This window comes from Tupaia chinensis, unplaced genomic scaffold, assembly GCF_000334495.1.
Source record: "Tupaia chinensis unplaced genomic scaffold, TupChi_1.0 Scaffold000275_1, whole genome shotgun sequence".
NCBI lineage: Eukaryota > Metazoa > Chordata > Mammalia > Scandentia > Tupaiidae > Tupaia > Tupaia belangeri.
In genome coordinates this window covers 2,540,671-2,552,197 of record NW_006159757.1, presented here as the reverse complement: position 1 = coordinate 2,552,197, position 11,527 = coordinate 2,540,671, and the positions used below count along the sequence as shown (strand labels likewise).

The window sequence follows — 11,527 nt, the reverse complement described above, 5'->3', positions numbered from 1 at the left end:
AGAGGGCGGGCGGGCGGGCGGAGAGCAGCCCTTGTCACTGTTCAGGCGCGTGATTGTTCCCACGAGGTCACTTTCTAGGCAGCACTGGCTCTTCTGAGGCGGGGTGGCAGTTCCTCAGCCTTGCATGTCAGGAGCTCTTTCTACTTCTACCTTCTCAGGATTGCCCACATACTTGTAATTGCATTTCACTGTCCCACAGCCTGCGGGGACATTGCGATGCTTGTGAACAGTTAGTGTGAGGCCAGTGGTGTGAAGAAGGAAGGGCTCACTTTTAGGAGGGACATCCATTCTTGGGTGCTAGGTAGGGATCCTTAAGTGGGGTGTGCCTTTTGGAGCAGGGAGCAGCACCCTAGTGGCCTGAGGTAGTTAACACACTTTCAGAAATGCTAGAGGTTTACGCCCTTTTCAGTGGTAGAATTAAAGTGTACAGTCTGGTGAATGTTACTGCCTCCATTTTAAGATGATGGTGATGGGAGTTGGGGGTGCAGTTATTAAAATAGAAGCCGGAAACTGTTGTACCGGACTCATGCTTCTGTGTATTGGAGTCTGACTTTGTAGGCTCTGTGCAGACAGAATTTAAAATATCTTCTCTGCTGCTACTGCTGGGTCTCTGTCACTATTTTAACCTGCTCGCTTTAGTCGTTTTATTCTTTCTCTATTCTTGATCTCTCAATCTCTCTGCTCAGGGCTCCCCTATCGTCTGTGGGCCTCACAGTTTCTTTTTCTCTGTGCCTTGGTATTTCTGCCTGACCTGTTACTTTATTCTATGTTGCTTATCACAAGAGCTCCTGAAATCTCATTGTTTGACTTGAATATACACTTTAGTTGGACACATGAACATTGGCATAGACTTTTCTTGAGCCTTTTCCTTATTGGTGATGTGAAAAGACAAGACTGAGAAATCTTAAAGACCTATTTTCTGTGACTCGGGCTTATAGAGTCATCTCTTATTCTATATAGTTGCCAAGGTCTGATAGGACTTCGTGAGCCTTTTAAGGATTTTTTAAATTCCTAGCCAATACTCATTTTGTAAAGGTAAACAGACATGCCTTCAGATTATGTTTATAAAACTCTAGTTTTCTATCTCAAAAAAATGTTGTGAAACATCAGGATTGCTTAAGAAAGTACCTAGAATTTTGATACCACAAACTTAATTATCCCTTAATTTGAAAAGTGGAAAATTAAATATCTAAAAATCAGTATGCTTAAAAACCTCACAACTAGAAGCATTATTGAGAATATTTATGAAACATATTCAGAAACTGTGTACTTACATGTTTCCCAAATGGAGATTAGAATTTGTTTTACCCCTTTATCTTATTGAGGAGACATAGTATACTCACAGGCCTAGAGCTAAGGAGTCACCATATCAGATCTGTCCCACCATCTAGAATGGCACCCATAGATAACTAGGCCAGAGGCAGCCAACTGCTTCTGAGCAATAACCAAAATTCGTCCTTGACTTGGAAAATATGACTCCAAATTTTGGCTCATCAGCATTTTTCAAAATGACCTCTGACAAGATGTTCGGAGCTCATTTATTGTAGTGATACCTAGATACTCGCACTTAGCTTTGGAATACAAGTTTTACCTTGACCAAAAAGACCTTTTCCCCAGTCTAGTATGTACTTGTGCATGGCCTAGTCGTTCCACCATTTTCTCTCTTTCCCCCAAATGCTCCTCTGAGAAGCATCTTTAACAGACTATGCAAGGGACTGTATGATATGTTCATTGATTTACTAGGTCTTATAACTGATGTCATAAAAATCGTTTGCAGAGGGACCAGCAGTTAGCGTAATGGCTATGTCGCTGGACTCCCATGTAGTTGACCGTAGTTCAAGTCCCAGACCCGGTGGCTTAAACTCACACTGGGCACGTGTGCGTGTGTGCCCAAGATCCCGAGAGGAGAATGGAGGAGAAGGGATTGCAGCGTGGCCATCCCCCCGGGGAGTGACTTCTCACTTTCTGTCTCTCTGGCAAGCGCACGCGCCCTATAGCAAAAAGGTCTCAAAAAAAATTGTTTGCAGAAACACAGGGGTTAGAGTAAAAAGGAGGCCTGATGAGGGAACTTTTTTGAGCACATGCCATAACTAGATCAGACCCTGGATTAGGAACTTTACATGTGTTCTCATTGATTTCGTACCGAAATCCTGAAGGTACATGATATTGGTTGCAAAAGTTAAGAAGTGTAGCCCAGTTTACCCACATGACAGAACAGAGATTTGAATACAGTCTTCATGCACCCTATCGTTTTGCCTCTCAGTGAGATGAGACCCCAGAGCAACCTGGTCTGCTCCATTTCAGGAATCGCGTTCAAGGCCTCCTCCTTTACCTAAGCGTTCTTCAAGTGAAAGGTCAGAATTTCACCCTTTTTAAAAGCTGAGTTGATTTCATTTCTATCTTTGTGTGTAGTTTTTATACTCGTGGGTTTTGGTTGTACATCACTGCAACTCATGGTATCATGGGATAGGAGTTTCAGATGAAATCATTCAAATCTTACCTTTGGAAATACAGGTCAATTCCCATTACTGTGAACTCCAAGTCTCACATCAAATATTGCTTGAAGTATGTGGGCTGTCAGCCAAAGCTTGAAAGGGTTTTTGTTATACAGACATCTCTGTTGTAAAGGTATTTGTTGTGATGGGATTTGAGCTGTATAATGACATTCCTCTCCCAGGATTACAGCTGTTAGCTGCTTAAATATAGAGAGCAACAGTCACTACTTTCTTTGCATTGATACTTGTGTGTGCTATATATTATTTGCCCATTCATATGTAAAAATAGGACTCCAAATTTACAATGATTGTGACTGTCATCAGAGTACAATTACCATATTTTCATAGGGTTGAAGTCAGAACCTCAGAAACTGGAATTGGAGGCTCTGTCTAAATGTGGTTTAAGTGATCCGAGTAAGGCTTTTGGAATGGCCTTGATTCGTTCCCTTACTGACATTGATGGTTCCAAAAAAAAGGACAAAGTAAGACTGTTACCTAACCCAGGTGAATTCGATTTTTCTCTCACTTTGCATTTTATGTTCTATTTAGTCTCTAGGCACAAAGCATGTCTTGTTTTTTTAAGTCATTTTTTAAAGAGAGCCCAAGCTATCTAATTCTTCTCCTTGTAGATATATGCGTTGACCAAGCAGGCTCTGCAACTCTGGGGAATCTGGCTAAGTAAACTGTTCTACCTTTTAGGACTGATGAGGAACATATTTTTTTATTCAGAGGTTATCTGTTGAGTCTGTGGATGGTGAGAAAAACCACATAGTAGCTCAGAACATGGCTTTTGAAATCAGACAAGCCTAAATTCAATTTTAATACTACTAAATTCAATAGCACTTCCTAGGTATTGGCCTTAGGCGCATTACTTAATCATATCTGAAAATGGAGACCGTCCTCATAGGGTTGCTGAGATAATAAAGTTATATGCTTTGCACAAAGCTGGACTGTGGTAGGAGCTCCTTGTGGTGGTGATTATGATTGCCGTTGTTATCACCATCATCTTCATCATCACTGTCTCCAAAACCAAAATCTAATAGGGACAATAAGCTAACTTAATGTGACAGAATATAACAGTAAGTAAGGAAGAAACAGATGAGCATGCTGGCACTATAGAATGTTAGAGAAGGAATGAATAGCTTGCACTTAACAGGAAATGAAGAAAGATGGTGCTTTTACCAAATCTGGAAAACAGTGACAGGATTTCAACAAGTATTTTGAACACTACAAGCGAATGAACTGCCCCAATTCAGGCATGCAGGTAGGAAACTACAGGACATGTTCTGGGAACTGTGAATTCTCCCAGAGTTCAGAGCAAATGTGAAGTATATGAAATGGAATAAAAGAAAGGAAAACCACAGAGCCTAGAACTGTAAGATAGGGCCAGTTCTTAGAGGGTCTTCCTTCTCAGGCTGAAATATTTGAAATTTCTTTGTCAGGCCCTGGAGGATCTATGAAGGAGATTGGTGCGGAGTGTTGATGCATGTTGGGAGAAGGACACGTCATGGAAATGGAGAAAAAGGAACTAAGTGATACAGATATGACAGTGGTAGAAGGGAGAGGACTTAATACCTAAACTGGAGCACTGATAAGTGGGCTTTAGCTTAACTGGGAGAAATGAGAAAGCAGTCAGCAGTTACGGGAATGGAGAAAGAGAAGGATATTCAGTTTTGTTTGGACTATACTGCTTCTGAGGTGTCACAGGAGAATTGAGACAGATGCAGGGGCTGGCAGGTGGCACAGTAGTTAAGGGCGCTGGACTCCCATATGGCTGACTGCGGTTCGAGTCCCAGACCTGGCGGCTTGCTTCCTCTCTCTCATGCTTACTCTCCCTCTTTCCCTCTCTGGTCAAGCTACAATAAAATAAATAAACAAACAAACAAAGTTTATTTATAAAAGAAAGAAAAAGAAGAAGATTCGAGACAGACACAGGTCAAGCCAGTCATTAGATTTGGTGATTGGGAGCAATCAAGAGCCTTTCAGAAGGTTGAGGTCCAGGAAAGGGATTGCAAAGGTGTAAATGTGGAGCTGCGAATGTAGTCTGCCCTTTCTAGTAGCCTGGCCATGAGAGAAAAAAGAACACAGACATGTCAGTGTTACTGTTTGCTTATTTTTTTAAGCAAGTAAGGTGTAGAACAAAAGAAGATAGTGAAAATGTGAAGAAAATATGAATCAGGATCCTTGAAAAGACAGGAGGAAAACCTGAAGAGGACATAGGAAATGGAAAGATAACTCATTTGAGATTAGCAGTACAGTTAGGAGGGAGTGACAGCGCAGAACATTTCAGTATTGGGAAAGGACATAGGAGACAGTAGAGATGACCTCGGTCTTCTCGGTACATAGTGTATATCTGAGAAGGCTGGTGGAGTTGAAGACTTAAGAAGAATGGAAAAAGAGTTAAAATAACTGCTTTAGAAAATTTATAGGGGAAAGAATAGCAGACCTATTGAAGAACAGGAAGGGCCCAGTAACACTTAGATTGTGTTGGTTTAGAGTAGGCCCTGATGGTTGTGGTTCTGGGACTTTAACAGTGAGGGAGCAGAAAATGAAGTCACAGGGAACCTAGAGTTGAAGGTGACAAAGCAGATCGTGTCGATGGTCAGGAAAGGTAGGAGTATCAAGTGTGTTAGAGTATTCTGAGTTCTAAAGTAGGGAAGCCAGGAAAGGTAAAAGGGAGCTCCTGATCTGGAAGAAGAAAGAAAAACGAGGGGTTAGTTTTTGAGGTAAAAATCGAGGTACAGAAGTGGCTTATATTAAGTGAGATAACTCTCGGAACCAGAACAGGGTAGACAAATTATGTACCTTGGATATCGTTCTCTTTGCATTTTATTTAATCAAGGTGAGAATCCAAGATCCTGTCACCTGGAGAAAATATATTCTATATAAATGTTGTTTATATTTTTCTAAACTTAAATGGTTAGGTATTATTATTCTGATCTTACAGAAACAAACACTGACAAGATTAAAATCATTTGGCATGTAAGACTGGAATGTAGGAATAGAACCTCAGTCCTAACATAATGCCTTGTTGCTCACACTTTCTGTCTCTTCTCCAGCAAAAGAGAAATAGAAATGGGAAATGGCTTTTGTTGACTATCACTATATACCAGAGACCCAAAGAATGAAACTTCCTTATTTTTGAAACATGCTCAGAGGTCACAGCCTAAGTCTAGTGCAGCTATACCCCTACAGTGCATAAGCCCAATTTTCTGGGTGGAATGAAAATTAAATTTGTGGCTCCTTCAGGAGGGCCTATTACCTTTTTCTTTTTTTCTTTTTTCTTTCTTTTTTTTTTTTTTGGAGAGGTTTTCACTATAGGGCATGTGAAATAAATAGATAAACAGAGCTAAATAAAATATTTTTTAAAAAAAGAAAGAAAAACATCTTTAAAAAATACTAATGATAAATAACATTTTTTAAAAATTCTAAATATTTTTCTTTGGAGAGTTTTTGTTTGTTTTGTTTTGTTTTTGCTATAGGGTGCATGCAATCACCAGAAAGACAGAGACAGAAAGCGAGAAATCACCCCCCCCCCGGGGGGGAGGGATGGCCATGCTGCAGTCCCTTCTCCTAAAGTCTCCTCTCAGGATCTTAGGCACATACACATGCACGCGCCCAGTGTGAGTTTAAGCCAGGTCTGGGACTCGAACCAAGGTTGACTACATGGGAGTCCAATGACATAGCCATTACACCAACTGTTGGTCCTGGGAAGGGCTATTACCTTAAAGTTCCAAAGGCACAGCTTTTGTGGTGGTTGCGAGACCGTTAATATTTCATCTTGTTGGTCAGGCTGTACTTAGGATAATACCAGGGAGTGACCCAATGGTCTTGAGTTGTTTCCTTCCATCTTAAAGGCTTTACTTCAGGCTTCAAGAATTCATTAATAAAATCTTAACTTTGTCCTCATCTCTTTCCAGTTCAGTTCAATGGAAAATTTTCTTGAGAATGAGACTATTTGGCCAGGGAATGACAAGGGAGAGAGGAAAAGGAGAAGAATAAAAGACACCAGAGGCTAACCTTACTTACTTCAGAATGGCAGACAGACAGCCCTGAATCCAGAAGCTTCGTCTGTGCTCTGGGAGAATGACGATAGGCACTGAACGAGGAAACTGCTGACTGGCACTTAGTACTGCAAGCCAGTCTAGCAAGTGAGCCTCAGTTTCCTTACTACACAATAGATATAACTCCTACCATGTAGAGTCGTTTCACATGCTCACTACAATAAAGGTGACTACTGCTAGTATGGTCTAAAGAGTTGGTAATCTTAGAATTTTATTCTTCCTTAAAATGTCAAGGTTTGTAAAGAACATTGTTGACCTTTTTATGGAAAGAATAACCTTGGGGTGGGAGTGGAAAGGTTCACTGTCATGTTTCATCCCTTTCTTTTCTTCTTATAAACCTGTCGAAAACCTCACTTAAGTAATCGGAGTGGACTTGGAGCCCCTTTTTAAAGCAATATCATCTTGAAACCAGTAATTGAGAAAGAATTTAAAATGCAGGAAGATGAACCCATGTTACATTTTAATGCATACAAGTAGGGGACAGAGTTTCTGTTCTAAATTTCTTGAAAAGTAGGGTAGCTGCCCTAGATTTTCTGGGAGAGCTCCCATGTGTCCATGCAGCCTCTGGATGCTTTCTCCTTGAATTAATTTTAGGCTATCTGAAACTTTTATCACTTATTGGAATATCCTTCCATTGTTGGCTGACCAAGAATCTCTAGGGCAAACATAAAAATGCAGTCAGAATTCTTACATTCATGCAGACAGAGATCCTTATCACAGCCTTGTGAAAGGTGGATGTTCGTGTTACATCATACAATGATTTGCAATGGAGTTTTAAATTATTGCAACCTGCATAGCCTCTACCCATTGAGCTGATTGGGATAAAAGAGGGAAAAGTATAAAATAGTCCTCCTTGAAATTATAGTAAGAATCACTTTATATAACCTATACCTTGACGATGAGTGGCTGGACTGTGCTTGACCGACGCAGTATTGAATTTCTGTTATTTATATCAAAGGGCAGCTTCTACCATGGCAGATAATACCTATCATGGGTACATTTTGATCTTTACATCTCTGGAGAGAAAAAGAGAAAGAAAGGGAAGGAGGGAGACACAGATGACAGACAGAGCCTATATCAAAGAAGATAAAGGAATTACTCAAAGTTGCCTTTGACCCATTTTGCTTTCTGTTCCTCTGTCTGGGACATTAAGACTTTCACTAGTCCCCACTGGTCTTATCCCTTGTAGGTTTGCATTTCTGGAATTAAAGTAGCAGAAGAATAAATAAAACAGACTTTGGAAAGGAAAGGAGAATAGGTTTCTTTGGCAGAAATTTGACATGAAAAGTAAACCCAAGATTTTGTGGCTTTTGTCTATTTGAATTCCTCCAACACATATTACAGGTTGGTTGAAAAAGCAAAGTCTAGGTGATCTCATAATTTGCATTTGCCATTGACTACTTTTGCAGCTTGCCTACCCAGAGGCCTTGTTTGGCTCCCTGTTTTACGCCCAGTGAGATTTCTCCACATTAGAGAAACTTTACCATAAGTTACACAGTTGTACCACTCTGGATTACCATACTGGGGACATTATGAAACCAGTCCTTGAGAAACTAGGAGTTCAGTTCCTAGCCAGAAAAAAAGGTGCTCTCTGTAGGGTTATACTGTTAGTTCCTCTGATACACAGACACATGCCTGGGAGCTACCTTCAGCTTGGCCTGTCTACTTTCATTCTGAAGATTCTAAGTAGTCCAGCATTTGGGTTGAAGTTTATTTTATTCTTCCTTTGGTCTTTCCTTTTAATGAAAGTTTAAAATTAACCATGGTTAAACTATTTATATTAGCTATTTTTATTTTTTAAAGTGCTGGGACCAGCAGATGACGTAATGGTTACATCGCTGGACTCCCACATGGTTTACTGCAGTTCAAGTCCTGGACCCAGGAGCTTAAACTCATACTGGGCATGTGTACATGCATGCCCAAAATCCTGAGAGGAAAATGGAACAGAAAGCACAGTGGCGTGGCCATCCCCCCTGTGGGATAATTTCTCGCTTTCTGTCTCTCTGACGAGTGCACATGCCCTCTGGCAAAAATCTCTTTTAAAAAATAAAAAGAATGTGTGATGTGTTAGCATTAAAAAGCCAAATAATATCATTACATACCTTTTAAATACATTTACTATCTAATAATTTCAACCATGGCAGAATGTAAAAAACTACTAGTACAGTTAGTATACCACTTTTTATGTATCATGCTAATCAATTTTTTTTTACATTTAATCACTATGTATCGTTACAGCATACCAAATGAATTTTCCTATCATGAATACGCTATATATTGGTTCAATTGAAGATATGTTAGTAGATTTTTAAAAGACTGAATTTTCATCCTTGTACTTATAGCCCCTGATGCTAACAAAATTTTGACATGTTTCTCACTATAATTTTGCTTATCCTAAGACCATCCATTCTCATGCTTCATTTTATAATATTAGCTGGCCCAAATTTTTACAGTAACAACTCTCCCTCCAGTTAGACATAGACATGCAAGGACATACCACCTTGAATAAGTACAAAACAATCATTGTGATCTTCAAAATCATAGCAACTGGGAACCAGCAGTTACTTGTAATGGCTATGTCGCTGGACTCCCACGTAGTCGACCGTGGTTCGCGTCCCAGCCCCAGTGGCTTAAAACTCAAGCCGGGCGCGTGTGCGTGCGTGCCCAAGATCCCGAGAGGAGAATGGAGGAGAGGGGATTGCGGCGTGACCATCCCCCCTCAGGGGTGATTTCTCGCTTTCTGTCTCTATGTCTCTCTCTGTCTGGCGAGCGCACGCGCCCTATAGCTAAAATTTCTCCAAAAAAAAAAAAAACCAAAAAACCATAGCAACTAAGGAAGGATAAAAAAGTAATTGGCCATATGAGAAAAAGTAGAAGCTTAACTAAAATAATAAAGTTTAGCAACAGATTGATATGGGGCTTATATGTTTTGGAAACAGAAATGATGATAGTATGTTGCCTTCCAAGATAATTTGGTCAGGAGAATTGAACATATTCTGACTTATGTTGTAAAATTGGGTGGAAAATCAGGTAGGTGTTATGTTATCCCAGTGACATCTTAGGTGTAACACTAGAAACACTTGCAGTGGACTAGACCAACAAAATATGCAGTAGATTCTGGAACAACATGAGAGTTAGGGGACACTGACCCCCAAGAGTTGAAAATCCACGTATAACTTTTAAGGTTTTTGTCCTAGGATATATGTGCTTGCTGGAGAGAGACGGAGACAAAGAAAAGGAAAGTGAGGAATCACACCCACAATGGGGATGGCCATCCTGCAATCCCTCCTCCTCCAATCTTCTCTTGGGATTTTGGGCATACATGCACACACACCTGGCATGATTTTCAAGCCACCAGGTGTAAGACTTGAACCATCATTGGCTATGTGAAAGTCCAGAGCCTTAACCACTATACCACCTGCTAGCCCCACCACATATAACTTTTAACTCCCCAAAAACTTAATTACTAATAGCTTACTATAGCCCAGAAGGGAGAGAGAGTATGCCAGCCCCCAGCCCTGGTTCTTGCCACCCTTCTTTCTCCCTCTGTCCTGGATATAGAGCCAGATAGCAGCTCCTAAAAGTCAGCTGATAGCCCCACTGCCCATACTTTGACCCCAAGGTGGTAGAGCAGATTCAGAGGTGCTGTCCCATCCTTGGCTTCTTTGGGCTGACCAGTGACCAGTCATCATCAGAAACAGATGAAAACAGATCCCCAATTAACTCACTTTTCAAATGTGCTCTGGCAGTGTTTCTATGGCAGAGGAAGAAAATGACAAGCACCATACCCATAATGAAAGAGCTCCTAATAATGATTGAATATCACCTGGGGCAACAGTAGCAAGAAGAGCCTGAGGGAACCTTCCAAGAGCACAGGGACCTACGTTCCTGCTCACTTCCAATCACAGACGTAGAAGCTGGGCCCCTGTGGGACAGCACAAAAGCCTATAGATAGAATCCATGCCTAAAATCCAGCAGAGGCGTAGGGAGAAGCCCAACACAGAGGAACCCCTCAGCCCAAATACCACTGTCAGATAGTCCCAGGAAGCCAAGGAGGTCTGAGAGAAAAAGAGGCATCCTGAAATTGAGACATGGTTTGAGAATGTATGGACACATTTGGAGTTTTGTTTTTTTTTTCCTTTTTTCTTTTTGGAGAGGTTTTTGCTATAGGGCGCGTGCGCTCGCCAGACAGACAGAGAGAGACAGAGAGACAGAAAGCGAAAAATCACCCCCCAGGGGGGATGGCCACGCCGCAATCCCTTCTCCTCCATTCTCTTCTTGGGATCTTGGGCACGCACGCACACGCGCCTGGCGTGAGTTTAAGCCACCGGGTCCAGGACTCGAACCGCGGTCGACTACGTGGGAGTCCAGCGACATAACCATTACACTAACTGCTGGTCCCACATTTGGAGTTAAGGACTCGGTTGTTATTTCTTCATTTTCTGGGAAAATCTCTTGTTTAAAAAAAGTGATAAATTGGGGCTAGCAGGTGCTGTGGTAGTTAAGGTGCTGGACTCTCACATGACTCACCATGGTTTGAGTCCTGGACCTAGCAGGTTGCTTTCTCACCTTTCTCTTCTCCCTGGTGAGCACACGTGCCCTATAGCAAATCTTAAAAATAATAACAAAATTCGATATATTTTTTTAAAGTGATAAGTTTGGTACTAGGTCAAAAAGAAAAAGAAAAAGTGACTCTGTATAATGAGCCAGCACAGCTCAAACCTGTTGTTCAGCATTGTATTAAAAAAAAAATCTAGGGACCAGCAGCTGGCGTAATGGCTATGTCACTGGACTCCCACGTAGTTGAACGCACTTTGAGTCCCAGACCTGGTGGCTTAAATTCACACTGGGCACATGTGCGTGTGTGCCTAAGATCCAGAGAGAAGAATGGAGGAGAAGGGATTGCGGCATGGCCATCCCCCCCCCCAGGGAGGGGAGTAATTTCTCGCTTTCTGTCTCTCTGTCTCT

The 11,527-nt window shown here is 41.3% G+C and overlaps 1 protein-coding gene across 14 annotated transcripts in view; it reads left to right on the top strand.

Annotated features, from left to right (window-relative positions):
• Positions 1-11,527, top strand: part of CELF2 (CUGBP Elav-like family member 2) — a 744,392-nt gene that overhangs the window by 545,176 nt on the left and 187,689 nt on the right. The window lies entirely within an intron of this gene.